This window comes from Gigantopelta aegis, unplaced genomic scaffold (assembly GCF_016097555.1).
Source record: "Gigantopelta aegis isolate Gae_Host unplaced genomic scaffold, Gae_host_genome ctg3856_pilon_pilon, whole genome shotgun sequence".
Taxonomy (NCBI): Eukaryota; Metazoa; Mollusca; class Gastropoda; order Neomphalida; family Peltospiridae; genus Gigantopelta; species Gigantopelta aegis.
The window spans coordinates 32743-49083 of record NW_024533550.1 but is presented as its reverse complement, the minus strand read 5'-3'; the positions used below and the strand labels follow the sequence as shown (position 1 = coordinate 49083).

General features: G+C 35.2%; 1 pseudogene; it reads right to left on the bottom strand.

Annotated features, from left to right (window-relative positions):
• Window positions 1-7498: 7498 nt before the first annotated feature.
• Window positions 7499-15807, bottom strand: LOC121392462 (annotated as a pseudogene).
• Window positions 15808-16341: the final 534 nt, after the last annotated feature.

The following is a 16341-nucleotide window of genomic DNA, read 5'->3' as shown; positions in this document are numbered from 1 at the left end:
GAGAACGCTCACAAAATCGTAATGATCATCACTGTGCGGATGTGTATTACAGCAGGGTAATATGGGGGATGTGATCACATATCTCGATGCACTTGTTCTCTGTATATGTATTGAACCAGCCATTTGTGTGTTATACAAGATCACAAAATCGATGCTTTTTCATGACAGTATGGCTAACAGATTATGTAATTTTATCATTTATAGTCTTCTCTCTTATCATACTATCTCTCTACAGATGAATGTAATATACCTATCGGTTGTTATGTTACTACCACCCACTACAAGATGGGCTACATCCTGAAAACCGTCAAAAGTTAAAGGACTTCACCGCTAAGAGTATACCTGATATGTTCGACGTTTTACCAAGATATTTCCATGTGTGTCTATGTTATCTACCTTATCTGTATGGTGAAGCTACAGATCTTATAGTAAGCTTACGAAGGAGGACATTCCCTTATGGGAACGCAGTCAGGACATTTTAAAGGTACACTGTGTAGTTGTAATAGAACAACTTTTGTTATTTCCTTTTGTTTAAATGATTTTACTTAATATTATATGTTGGTTTTGATTTACTGATTAATCTATAATTGCAAGAATTGGGTTGTATTATTGAAATATGACAATCACTTTGGACCCTCTGTTTCCAGCTTGTGTTAAGGATACTTCAGATACTAAACACAACACAGCATCTTAGTAAACTATGATATTATTACCAAGCATCTTGGAGGAAAATTTGTTTGTTTATAATTATTAGGGGCAAATATTTCTAATTTAGCATTGATCATAATATAGGGCGGAGCTACAAGCAACGTGTCATATTCCTATCCCTATCATGTCCACTATTCTTTCCAGCACATCAAAGTCAAAATTCCCTTTTATGTACTAGTACTAACAGTTCATACTAGGAAATTCACCAAGGTGAAAAAAATTACTGTTGGTGCAGAGTCTACTGATATACTTAACCTGCCGGTTTGTTTGCACTCATTGAGCCATTGAGCTATATTGAAAGCCTAAACCACAATGATTTGACCAATATATGCACTAAACTGATTGGAACTGTGTATGAGACAGTGAGTAGTTTATTGTTAGTCAGTTCTATTCCTCAGCTCTGGACCTACAACTTCCATGCAGTATACTGGGCTGGAACTCAACCAACTACTGACTGAATCATGTAATGAAAGTATTATATTCCATAATTCTGACAGTACTGCAACACGATGTGGGGGGGGAGACGGAGATGATCCATATGTTTAAGTAACATCTTTGTAATTATTCACGCTTTCCTTTGTGAATTCGAGGAAGTGGGGGTTCAATTAGTGTGGAAAGACTACTTGAATAATTCAGATACAAGTCTCACTACTTAGTTTAAAATTTCTCTCCACTGAGCTACCTGCAAAAGTGTATCGTGTCAGCTGCACTCCAACTTCTACACAATGTCCTGGCCATACGTGATCTCACCGTTGATGTGGGGATGGTATCATTGATTGAATATAACTTGATTAGTGTGGTTCTGGTCTCAGTAACCCTGTGCTTGCTATACTGTTAACTGAGTCTGAGTACTGACTTAATCATATTTATGGAAACAAGACCGAGGGCTATCAAAATATTGACAATAATAATAAAGCAGTATAACAAAGAATAATAATAATAATAATATAATATACTAATCATATAAAAACACTCTATAAGTATAAAAAAATTGTAACCTTTTATTTAGCTTATCCCATGTCAACTCCTAACTAAGGGGCAGTAGTAACAAGACATAAGTTTAAGAAAGAAGATGGTCGAGACATTGATGTAGTGTCTATAAGTTACCCTTTCAATATATTTTGATTAGGCACATAAGTTTTTTCGGAGATGAACTAAATCGGTAAGTCTTGTTTCAAAGACTTCTAACTGTGGTTTGATTCCATTGCTGCAAAGAAGGAGAACAAAGTTTTTTCCAACTGAAGTACTAGTCTATGTTTTAAAAATTCAATTTGATTGTTTCTCATGATTATGATAATGCAAGAGAGTTCTTCGAATTCATCATCATGTAGTCAGTAGGCGCAAAAGAGAGAATGTTCTCAATTGACAACCAAGAGGCTGTGATAACGAACAGGTTGTACTCGTGACTTTGACTATTGCTTGCTTCGTTTGTTTCTAGTGCATAGCGCAAATGAACCTATTAATATTGCCTTGACTTGGGAGGTCTATAACAGGATAATGTCGAGCAAATCGACCGAAATAAGAATAATCTTCTACTGGTACTAAGTGTTCATCCATGTTTGGGATCAATGGCAGTTAAATTTCTTTAATCTTGCAATCAACGATTTCTTTTTATCATACACGGGACTTTAATCGCATCAGATGACACCTCATCTAATTTCATGCTAACTAGATGGTCTACTTGCATTAATATAATGATTAATTCCAAGCCCCATTAGAGGAAAGCTTGTCATGCGGGTCCTCTACTCGACACATTTGATTCCTTCTGTGACTTCAGATCGTGAGAAATTAAGAAGAAGTGAGTATGAAATGATGCATGAAATAGTGATAACGTTCATCTGATGTTTGCATGGTCATTCACAGCAAACGTATACTATTTCCAGCCTCATTTCATTCATCACTTTCTTTTAATCTTTCTCAAGAGCCTGAAGGTCACCGAAGGAATACCATGTGATTCGAGCTAGACGGACCCTCATGACAAGCTTTCCTCTAATTGGGCTTGAATTAATCATTCATATTCATGCAAGTCAGACCATCTTATTAGCATGAAATTCGATGATGTGTCATCTGATGAGATTAAAGTCCAGTGTATGATAAAAAGAAATCGTTGATTTGCAAGATTAAAGAAATATTAACTGACATTGATCCAACATGGAGAACACTGTATTACCAGTAGAAGCCCTTATTCCTATTTCTGGTCGATTTGCTCAAATATTATCCTGTTATAAGACCTCCAAGTCCAGGGGGCAATTATTTAATAGTGTTCATTTGCGCTATGCAATAGAACAAACTAAGCAAGCAATAGTTCAAAGACACGAGTACACACCTGTTCGTTCATCACAGCCTCTTGTGTCAATTGAGAAAACTTCTCTCTTTTGAGCCTTACTTCTACATGGATGATGCAAATTAACGAAAGAACTCTCTTCGCATTCTCCTAATCCTGATGAAACCATCAAATTTTGAATTTTTTGAAAACATAGGACTAGTACTTCAGTTGGAAAAACTTTGTCTCCTTCTGCAGCAATTGGAATCAACACACATGTTATTAAGTCTTTGAAACAAGACTCTACTCGATCATTCTCAGAAAAACTTAATGTAGCCTATCAACATATATTTGGTAAAGGAGTAACTTATGAAGGAACTACATCAATGTCTAGATGCCATCTCTTTCTTTAAACTTCATGATCTTGTTACAATGCCCTCCTTAAGTTAGAGTTTGAACATGGGATAGCTAAATAAAATTACAATTTTTTATAATTATATATTGTTATTATTATTATTATTATTATTATGATTATTATTATTATTATTATTTGTTATTACTGCTTTATTATACTTGTCAATATTTTGATAGCCAATAGAGTCTTTGTTTCCCTAAATATGATTAAGTCAGTACTCAGACTCAGTTACACAGCTATAGCACAGCCACAGGTTACTGAGACCAGAACCAACTAATCAATTTATACTACTCACTCAATGATACCATACACACATCAGGTAGAGTATAAGTACATTGTCAGATCAAGTTACTGAGTCTAACATTTGCATGTAGCTCAGTGGAGAGCAAATTATAAACTAAGTTAGTGATATTGTAGTGAATTATTCCAGGTAGTCTTTCCACACTAATGAAAACTTCATGATTAACAAAGTAAAAGGAATACTTACAAAGAGTTACTTAAAACATCTGGATACTATCTCCTTCTTCGGTTGTCATTACTGTCAGCATTAATGAATATAATAGCTTTCATACATTGATTCAGTCAGTAGTCTGGTTGAAGTTCAAGCCCAGTATAGGCATGGAAAAACAAACGTAGGTCTGTCAGAGCTGAGACTAGAACTGGACTATCAATAACTACTCACTGTCATATACACCAGTTTCCAATTCAGTTAGTGCATATATTGGTCAAATCATTGTGTTTAGCTTTTCAATATAGCTCAATGGGATCAATGAGTGCCAACAACCAGCTGAAGCATGGTGCATGGTTAGTATCAGTAAACTCTCAGCATCCAACCGTAACTTTTTTTTCACCTTGGTGATTTCCCTAGTATGAAACTTAGTACTCAGTATTAAAGTAAGTGAATTTGACTTCATATGTGCTGGAGAAAGAATAGTGGAATGATCAGGACTAGAGAGATCATGACACGTGCTTGTAGCTCCGCCTATATTATGATTCAATGCTAATTAATGAATTAATTTGCCCCTAATAATTAATAGAACAAAAAAATTTTTCTCCCAAGATGCTGTTAATAATATCAGTAGTACTATTGCTCGTTGTGTGTTTAGTATATGAAGTATTTCCTTACACAAGATTGGGAAACAGAGTGGTCAAAGTGAGTTGCTCATATTTCAATAAACAAACACAACAATTCTTGCAATTATAAGATTTCAATCAGTAAATAAAACAACCATATAATATTAAGTAAAATCATTTAAACAAAAGGGAAATAACAAAAGTTGTCATATTACAACTACACAGTGGTCTCTTTAATGTTGTCCTTGGACTGCTGTTCCCATAAGGGGAATGTCCTCCTCTTTGTCAGCCTTACTTAAGACTGTAGCTTCACCATACAGATCAAGGTCAGGATTAACATAGACACACATGTAAATCTCTTGAGTAAAACCGAAACATCGAACAGGATTTCAGTATACTCTTAAGCAGGTGAGTCCTTTAACTTTTGACGGTTTTCAGGATTGTAGACCAATCTTGTAGGTCTTGAGTAACATCAACAACTCTAGGTATATTATACATGTCATCTGTAGAGAGATATTATGATACAGAGAGAAGTACTAATTATACGTGACATACATAAATCTGTTTAGCCCATACTGTCATGAAAAAGCCATCGATTTTGTGATCTTGTATAACACACGATAATGGTGGTCTCAATACATAGACAGATAAAAGTTGCATTCGAGATATTTGATCACCATCACCAATATTACCTGCTGTAATAACACCATCCTCACAGTGTATCCTACCGATTTTTGTAGCTTTCTCACAACAATCACTACAATAGAAACACATAATGTTCATCAATGTGGTAAAGATCTTTAGGACAATTGTAACAAATAGTAGTGGCTGTTTTAGATAAACAAAAATGAACATTTTTGTGTTCCTCTAGCACCTATATGGCAGAGAGAAAAGAAAGGTGACAGTCACCCCCCCTGACATGATTATCTATCTTATCTTACTTGGATCAAGGAGTGGTTTAACGTTAATAGTTAATGAGGCATTATCCGTTATTCTACATTTTAAAGTCTTTACACAAAACGAGGCATTTGAAGTAATAGTTTTGAAGGAACCTATAAAGTTATTACCCACCCCCCCCCCCCCCCCCCCCTGCATAATAAAGATAAATAGTTTATCATAACATTTGTAAATGAGATCTTTGTTCATGAAACCATTTGAGCGTATCAACTTTTCCGTTTCTGGTGTTCATTTGTTGCGGATCAATTTCAAAAAATAATTGTATAAATACTCTTTTTCAAACTCCAAAAGGTCGTCTAAAACACAACAATATATAAATATAATAAATACGTAATACTTACTTAATACTCAGAAAAAATGTTCAACATGGAAATTTCTTTAAACAATAAGTTGCGGAAAAATCCTCAGGATCTAATAGAGAAGTATCGTGATGAAAAATGTTCAGTCAATGACTAACCTTTTCTCATCTTTATTAGCTCCGTTCATTCGACCAAATTCCTCCAAACTGTTACGTAAATTTCACACAGATTCATGTCTAGCCAAACCATACCTACAAACCAGTTTTAATAAACCTGCTTATATCAGTAGTAACTTGTACTAACTTTCTCAAGGATTGACTATCCCTTTCAGAGAATATCGTTAATTTTTCGTTCCCACTTGATCATAGTTTTTATTCTAAAACAATCATAATCAAATGAGTCCTCAAAGCAAAGAATCCAAATATACAGTAGCATCTCAAGATAACAGGAATTATGATGACCTTGTATACCATGTTCACATCACCAATGTATTTGGTAAAGAGATCGAAAGGAGTTACAAGAGTATCTTCTTCCACAAATTGTGGTACTAAAGTCTTTCAATGCTGTAGTTAGAGAAGATGATAATATAAATGATAATATGAACTAGTTAATTTACGATTTTGTAAAGTCTATCTCTTGCAGTTGCTGGTACTTGTCCGTGGATCAATATTAAGTCTTGTATCTAGTTTCAGAGCTGTAATAGGACAAAAGAAAGCTCTTTCAGGTGGGACAGTTAAAGAATGTCGTTACCCTTCCAACTACCTCAGTGCATCCAGTAAGTGGATTATCCTAAATAGATCATGTTAACATCTAGTGGATTAGGCTATATGACTTACTAGTTCTACACCAGCTATTACTCCATCAACTATCAGGGAGGGTCCCATATCCACATAACCACACCACGTAGTGTTCACCATGTTGGTTGGTATTATACCCATAGATCCCTATAGCAAATTGACTGGGATCTGAGTAGAGGAGGAGGATCCTTGATAAGATTAGTTTGGAGCAGGGAGATATAGTGATTTACCTATCAAGTATAAAAATAGGAGACTGGCTTAGACCTTTGCTCACACCAGAGAAATTGGGTTTACCTTGGAGTGAGGTTGGGTAAATTTTGGTAATCGTGGTTAAGTCGAAGGTGGTTGTAATACTTGTCGCCTTTCAGCTGCGGCTCCATTTCCTGAGTGCTGAGAGGACGTGGATGAGGATATTTCAACAAAACATTCTACCTCCTTCTCTTTTCAAATGTCCTTCCTGAATTCATCTGATAATCATGGGGTGTCCTCATGTTGATGGCTATGTTGTTCTCTTTGTTTTATATTCTTTTTAAAGCTTGTCGCTCCAGTTCAACTCTCTTAGGATTCTACTGGTTGTCCAGTTTTTACCACGATCAACTGATTCTTCATTTGTCTGTAGTTTTTCCTCCTCCTGGGACTCTTTAGCAGCTGTACGACTCTTCTCATTCTGATCAGCTAAGGGGGAGGGATCTGAAGACACGCCTGGTCTAAATTCTTATCACGACCTCTTCTTTTCTCATGGTCAGTGATTTATGGACTTGTTAGCTTCATCTAATAGATCTTTTTTGAAGGCACGTATTCCGCCCAGTTAGACCAATATTCTTTGGCTAATTAGTCCTCATATTCATTTTCATTTTGTTTTGTTGTGTAGTTGCATATTATCAGCATGAAGACCATTTGTTCAGGAAGATAGATCGACTATTCAGAATGATCTTTAAAAATAGGTGACCATAGCTACCAGTTAGTTCACCGACCCGAACACACATCAGGAATTCACACTTTCTTCAGGACTTTTATTTTCCTCATCCTAAAAGATAAATATATAAAGTACTACTGTATAATACATTATATGACTACTAAACGTTTCAATTCCTACAGCAATGACTTCGAATGAAACTTCAACTGCTCTTAGATTTTTTTGGGCCCCCCCACCTAACAGTACCAGTGATAGGTCTTTCTTTAATAGATTGTAATACCAACACGATCACCACCTTTTTAAATTTATACTCTTCAGGGTTGTAGGTTTAGGAGTAGGTTTGTCATGATCATTGTCTGTGTCCTCCTTGAAGCTTTGAAGCAAGTTTATCATAAATCCCTTTAGGCCGTGGGTAGTGCACTATTGCTTGCTTTTCTTCTCTGACTACCCTTCCTGAATGACTTCTATCTTGGACTTGTTTCCTAGTAATTCTCCAAGATTGAGGTTTGAAGTTGACTAAAAATGACAATGGGACCTTTGGAGAGAGTATCTTGATGTTGTTTGTTCGGAAAACAATTGTTATTTTTTTACAATTCTGTCCATAGCTACAGCAAACACTATTATTAGCACTGCCATTGAAAGTGATGTCTCTCTACCATTTAGTATTTACCTCTACCACGATGTTATTTACTCTACACTTAGATCATATTCCAAAAACTAACACAAATCATATAATAACTTACCTATGATTTCACTACCAAGTAAATCATTCCCTCATTTTTCTTGAACAGGACCAATGTAACTGTACTTTTCCACGAATAATATACTTTGCTGAGTTTTTTCGGCCTTGATCTAATTTAAACATGACTACATCTTCTACTTTTAGTGTCATTATCCTCTTTCCTTTTTTTCTTCTCTTAAGATACTCCTTTAAACGCACACCTGCAGTTGTACTGCTAATCAGATATGTAATTCATCTTTCATGTAATGGTGAAACCTCAGTAATCTCCAGCAATTGAGGGTGACAACTATCGGGACAGTTAAGCAGGCTGATAATTTCTGTGGTTCTAACCCTCTCTTATCGTAGTCTCCAGTCGATGTTTTTTCAGGTATTTCAACTACTAACTCTCCTTGAATATTCTACAATCCCATGGAATTTCTTCCTTCTTGTGCTGGTTACCAACCTCCATACTTTGTCTTTGTTTAAGATTAAAAAACTGTGGACATCTAGTAAGCCATATGAAGTCTATAGACAATGACAAGATCATGAAAAAGAACATACTAGTTAGATACATGAAAACTTATACTTTAGATATAGCACCTGCTTTAAGGAGCCCCCCAGACATTTGTATATCTCCGTATATTTTTACTGTAAAGTGGCATAACATGAAACACGTGTTTGCATATCAGTGTTCTTACGTATAGCTCTATCTCACAGGTCTCTAGTGACTGTTCAGTGAACGTGTTGAAACTCTCCCTACTCCCTTAAACTCATGGACAAGATGTGAAAATGACCCTCAGTTAGTAACTCATTAATTATTCATTATCTCTTACTAGTAAAAGAGGGTGTGGCTCTAAAAGAGTTGGGATATCTCCTTATGAGGGTGGTATTTTTCATGAGGTATTGTAAATAATTTCTGTTAATGTATTCTATACTATTTTAGAGTCCATTAACATTATACTATTGTTCGACAAAAGCTATTATTCCATTTGGTCCCTGAGTAGTTGGTTTATTCTTTGTGGTATCCCCCCTACACTATTAGTCATGTGACATTCATATGATCAGCATCGTAGATTATAGATTTGATGATTGCATTTTGTTTACTCTAAAGCAACAAGATTATCACATCATAAAATGAGGTAATGTGGTGTGTCCCCTCTATAAATAGTAACACGTACTAAATATACTTAATAGTTACAGAGACATCAACTGAACAACACTGCTTTGGTAAAGGTGTGAGCCTCTATTAATTACTCCTAATGACTCATTACCCTCAATAGTCAGCAGGAGTGTAAGTACATTAATAAATTTAATTGATGCTCCCCCGTCAATTAATATTCTATTGAAACCCATACACTATTCTATCTTGTTGTGCATATTCAACAATATCATTAAATCATTTTGAGTATAGACACTATACTTGATTGGCATTAAAGGGTAATAAATCTACTGATCAATAATTGTGGTTGATTCCTAATATTAGTAACTGGGTTCACTATTGGTTTGGTTTGAGTCTAGCTTGTTCATTTCTCGCTTTACCCCATTATGTTAGTATGCCCCTTTTTCATTAATGGCTTATAAAAGTAAATTATAATAATAGATAGTATAACTTTCTATTTTATAATAGAATGGTGGAGTAAGCTATGATAATAACGTTATATTATATATATTAATAGGATCTGTTGTTATCATGTCATATGTCACATTACTAAGACAGACTCATGGGATTATATCACAGCTATAAGGAAGTTATGTAAGTAGATCTATTTAGGTCGTTTACCCTCCTCTCTCCTCACACATAATACATCTTTCTGTTCCTGATTGTTACTCCCAATGTGGTCTTTTCTGGTATTTTTTTACTTGACCATGTTTGAACATTTTCGAATCTCTCTTTCCTCTGTGTCTTTCAAATCAATGCTTTCATTATTGCCGTATAACCCATTCACTATACAGATTTAAGTGTAACTAACTAAACTAAACATACTACTAACCACACCAATTGTTACTATAGCAACTATCCCATATTCCTGATATATACATTGCTCTCAACAATTCAATCTTCAAATCCTATCCAACAGTAGCAGACCATAGCACTACCCTCTAGCACTATTACCATTATGGAGCCACACCTTCAGATGTAAGTGGTGTGGTCCCCATTCTATTAATGACAACTTCTCCCCCTAGATCTACGTTTTACTATATATTAGATTGGGTGTGGTCGTAGTGACTACAGTGAAAGGTCCTATTATGTGGTATCTATGGATTATATGCAGGAAGTGCCAATGCTAACTTCTATTTTGGGATAACATAACTTATTCTCTTACTCAAATCTTTTTTCTATTGGATGTGGTACACGCTTTCTGAGTCACCAATATGACCTAAAACATGGGACTCCCCAGACTGGATAAACAGGACAAACCAGATTCAGTTAAAAATTGAAATAGAAAATGATTTTAATGATTTATTACACATTACCTGAAAACATAAAGTGGGTGGGGTTGGTTTATTTACAAATGAATCATCCATACTGTCCAAGTTATGTTTAAAATGCGTTGTCAAAACGAGTGTCTTCTCGAGTTGCTCCAACAGTTTTAGGCATTTTTCATTTGAAGTGATCTGGTATGTCCTTAGCTTTTGTAATAGGTTGGGCAATCTTCTAACAACCATTATTATCAATCTCTATCACCTAGTAAGGTAAAGGGATATATAGTTAACACATGTGTTCAGGATGAAGGAGCTAGAATTACATGTATATGAATCTCATATGACATCACCCTGTCTCATTATTTTTCTTCTTAACCCCCCCCTTGGAACCTAGTTATGCCGCATGAGACAATGACCACATCTGGTTGCTCTTCAACAATGAACTGTTTTTGGATGTATATGTACAACTTGTTGGTGTTTATGCAGGTCTATAACCTTCCTTTTAGTAGTCTTCGTGCAGCATGATAAAAGTAACAAGTTCTATAGCCTTTCTAATAGCTACTAACATCAGAATTACTACATAATTCAATTTCTACTCTCTCAATAAGACCTTCTAATTGATCCCCGAACATCTCGAGCACGTGTCATTGACCTAAAGAGAGAGAGAGAGTATAATAAATCACAATATAGTCTAGTATATAAGGTATATTAAAGTTGTTGATAACTGTTTTGTACATCTTTCTGAGAAGAATACCACTTATCTGATTTAGATCAGTTTTCACATCATGTATCACATTCATTGTCATATATAGCATTCTCAACATCATAACTATATACTACTAGATAGTCTCCATATCTCATTAAGTAGCAATATCATATGTACTGGGGGGGGTACTAGGACACAGTCACGTCATACTCCCGGGCACCTATGATTCGTAAGAAGGGCTATACAAAACACCACTGGGTAGAGTAATCAAAGTAGCGGACCAGCTTCCCCACACATACGATAATGAGAGGAGGTGAGTACAAGACACTGCTTATATTAATATAGTAATTCTTTACATCATTGTAGACATTAAGTAAAGTGAGATGATCACCCTCCCTGGTCTAAAGAAACTTTGTCTAGCAGTATCAGCATGAACACTACGATCCTAAACATAATGGAAATAAGGTATTAATAATAAGTTTATATTAATAGTTAATACCTTAGGTCTGGTAGAATCGATATCATTATTGACAGATAACATGGAAGTCATTGTTAGTATCTCTGCACTACAACCAAAACCTATAAACCCCTTTTATAAGAATACATGGACTGAGTAGAATGTGCACTAAATAATTTAGATTATAGACTAGTGAAAAAAGAATACTTCTTCTGAGCTATTAACATTTTTGACATCATAGGATCCACTGAAATCTGCCATTCTCCGTCCACTAAAAGACAATATTACTGTCTACATTTACTAATTATTAGATACTAACTGACCTAGTAAGTTTCTCCATATGGTTTTATTGCTCCTAGAGCATACAGCTGTTCAAGAGCTAACATCAGTGTCCTCTGGGGTGGGGGTCCCAGAAGTCAAATTTAATGAGATCATTTTATACCGAGACTTTTACTAATAATACACAACATTACCAAGATTGTTCTTTGTATCCCTGATAGAAAAAATAATAAAATGATAAATTTGCCTATTGCATATTTTAGAGTACTAACCTTCAGGTATGTGTTTGTCCTCCATTCATTATGATACCCCCAAGCTGTGAACAGTCTGAAAACATTCACCAGCTGCAACCCGCCCTGCTCTACCAGCACGTTGATTAGATGATGCCTACACCACCTAACAATAACCTATAGACAATAGATATAGTATTATTACTTTAGAACAACCGTACTACGACTAGAGACTCCATACCAGTACGGGATTGTAAGACTTCTGTTTACAGAACCCAAGGATCAATAGTTTTAGATTATACCATCAATAGTAAGTGAGTCTCTGCAATGTTAGTAGCTAATACAACCTATAGTGATGAACAGGATATAACTATTTTATAGAAGAAGAGGAAGGATGTACCTTCCTAGCTCCTGGTGGTGTTGGCTCAAAGATTTTAGCTTGCATGTTGAGGGTAAGTTTTAGCGTAGATTGGTAGTAAGATTAGCTCTCCAATACGAGATCTAACTTAGCAGTACGTTCCTGAAATAATGAAATATTAATTATAAATAATATTTATTCCAGTATCATTAGCACCTTTAACATTTCATAGGCCGTTCTCAATCTCTTCCTGACCTGTTAGAAATAACCTGTCAAATCCAGTTTATTCTTACAACAGTTATTCCAATATAATTACTAGTCTTACCAATACATCTCCTCTAGTTGAGTGAGATGGATCTGTAGCACTGATACAACAGCTGCATCAAGATTAGTCCGCCTGGAGCCTGACCAGGAGGAGAGAGAGGAGAGAGAGATAGAGACGAGAGAGGGTATGATACCTAGGGGCCATTATTACAAATACTGACTTTAGTGTAGTATATCCACTGGGAATCGTCCTACCAGGAATACGAAAATATTGGAGCCAGCATCAAAGAAAACTATATAGGCAAACAGCACATGACTATCACCCCTGACATTCATATGAGTACCTCTGAGAACTTCTTAGTATCCATGGTAGCACTAGATATATAATTTAAGATCTGATCTGAAGCGACAATGTCTTTGACCAAACCAATATAGACATCAGTATGTACGAAGTACGTTCATGACTTCATCAATAATCATAACACTAAAGGAAATAAAATGGATGAATGAGACATTTAAGTGATAATACCTGTCACTTTCCAATCGGGTTTTCTCCTAAGAAACTCTCTCAGTAACATTCCATCTGTCATATACTAATATACAAATGAAATATATATCACACTGTATCAAAACCACACCCACTTACTTTAACTATGTCCTCTCTGAAGTACAGTCTCAAATCTGATTCTATTCCAACCTATATTACATCATTATGACATCATATTCCCATATGATATCATTTGTACCTCATTGCCAATTTTGACTCCCATCTCTTGAGAGACTCGAGCAGTCCACACTCCATTAGCAGCCAACGACGTGGTTGAGTACAACCTATCCTCTTTTTGTTATTACAATAACCCTATAGTGAGAGAGAGAGAGGGATGAGAACGGCCCCCCGGCTGTGACCCCATTATATATCAAACAAATATACTTACGCTTCATACAGATACTGTGGAATTTGTGTAGTCTTTCCTGATCCAGTCTATCCTTAATAAATAAGTATCTAATAAATCAGAGATAAACACAATGGTAAGGCAGTATATAACATCCGTCAATATAAAGATGAAAACTCCTATAACGCTTCTAAAGGGGATCACTGAAATGAGGAACTTACAGAATCTTTTCACTTATATAAGGCAGAGATACAATAAGTATTGTATTAGAATAATAAAACATAAAACAATAAATAACACACAACATTTGTCTATTTGTGTTGTCATGACAACATAATATATTGTTTATTTATACACACACACTGACCTGATGGTCTTCATATAGCTTGTAACAATGACTCACGATAAGGAAAAATAGGCAGAACTCATGTCTAGTCTAAAAACAGAGGGACAAATAAAACTATATCATCAGCTATTATCATTTACCCTGTTGTAAGTCCATTCTTCTCTTCTTTCTTCACTAGGTCCAACATATTTCTCCTAAATGATATCATACTATATAGAGGACATAAAAGTGGACATATCATACCTCCTTCTCTCTATTACAGCTCCTGTACTCTGCTAACACAAATGATATCTGGTCATCCATTACCATATCATATTGCTTTAACTGTGTGTGTGTGTGAGAGGGAGAAAAATCTCATAAATTCTAAACACAATATTGAATTCTTACTTTGTTCTTCTCTTTAGCATCTTTAGCTCCAAATTCACAATAGCAATACCTAATTGTTCATCCTCCCATTTTCTTAAATCCAGCATTAGGTCCTAACTAGAGACACAATCTATTAACTGATCATGTGATTATAAGATCTACCTCTTCTTTCTTTCTGAGGTTCTTCATAACGAGCAGAAGGTTTCTATAATAATAGTTAATTAAATTGTAATATAATAGTTACTTAATTGTAATATTAATAGTTTCTTAACTACAATTTACTCAACCTCACTTTCAGATGGAATGTGATAACGTTGAATTTTCTCTAAGTCTTTAGCCTATACAATGAACCAATATATAATAGTTAATAATTATATAATAATAGTTATAATTAATATATAGTAGTTATTAACTAATATAATAGTAGTTAGTTTAATTATTATTTGAAGTATTAATACACTTTTTTGTGGCTCTATAGTTAAGTCTCGTAACCTCTTTTTATAAGTTAAGTCTTTCTCTTCTCTCTTTGTTCTCTACATAGTTAATGGAAGATAAAGTCGATAAATGGATATATGACCACATTGTCCTACTCACTTAATTCCTTCAAATAAAAATTCATCATCTCTGTATGTCATCTTCCAAGTTCTTCCATTTTATCAACAACACGACGTTTTAGATAATCAATACGAGAACTTCTTACGTAACTCTGGAACCTAATAACATTAATTAGTGGGTGTGATAATGGGTGTTGGTTGTGTGACTGACCGCTTCTTTTTGTCTTTTTCTTGCTACTTGCAATCTCTTCAATGCCTCATCAAATCCTAATATAAAATATATGCATAATATTATGTAATATATCTGTACATGTAATAGTAAGACATGTATAATATTATGTAATATAGTAATGACTACCTGTACAATCAAATATAGTAATACATGTAGGATGTATTACATTACCTAATATGGTAATACCTCTTATCTGATTTCTCCATGATTGTTTTCTCGTCTTTTCTTTATCTTTTTTTTCTTTATCCTTTCGTTCAAAGCTCCATCTCTCTCAGCTAAGTCTTGTTCTCGTTCTTTCTCAATCCTTATCCCACTCATCCTCATCTCGTTCTCCTCCTTCCCTCTCTTACTCAAAGGAACATCTTCTACCTCACTCTCGTCACTACTCTCCCATTGACTGGCCTTTGCCTTTACGTAAGTGTCTTTGCGCCTATTTGAACTTATCTCCTAATTAGTGCAAGATAGCCAGTTACTAAATTAATGCTCACTTACCTTTTGACGGCCAGATATAGATGTTCTTCTATTGGTCTGCGTTGAGTCTTCATCATCTTCGGTTTCTAGTAAGAACTGATAACTCTTTGTTCTTTGGTTTGTAAAATAGCTTCCCTCTCTCTTTTGCTCGAGCTGGTTTTCTCTATTGTCGCCTTAATAGTATACTCTCTGCCAAAGTTGACTGGCAAAAAGTCCTAACAGAGTCATTGATAGTTAATGCGCCTGTGTCTTGGAGCGTTGAGAGAGGAAGATGTCAGTTGAGGAGGTCTTCTTTGCTAATCCTACTAAGACTCAGCTGTATAATGATCTGAAAGACCTATATATCGTAGAGTTGATCACTAACCCACTCTATTGTATCTGCCATGTCGTTAAAAACGACGAGCAGTAGAGCCAACACACCTCCTTTTAATTAACTTAAAGGATGTGCTCATCTAATGGCGGTAGAGTTGGTTGCCTTTCATCGAAATCAGGGGGTTACTAGTCTAAGTCTTCTTGAGAGAGATTAGTAGCACATCGAGTGAAGATTATTATAATAATTAGGTATCAGTATTCACTGAACAACCTATTGTTTATTGGAGACTTGTGGGTTT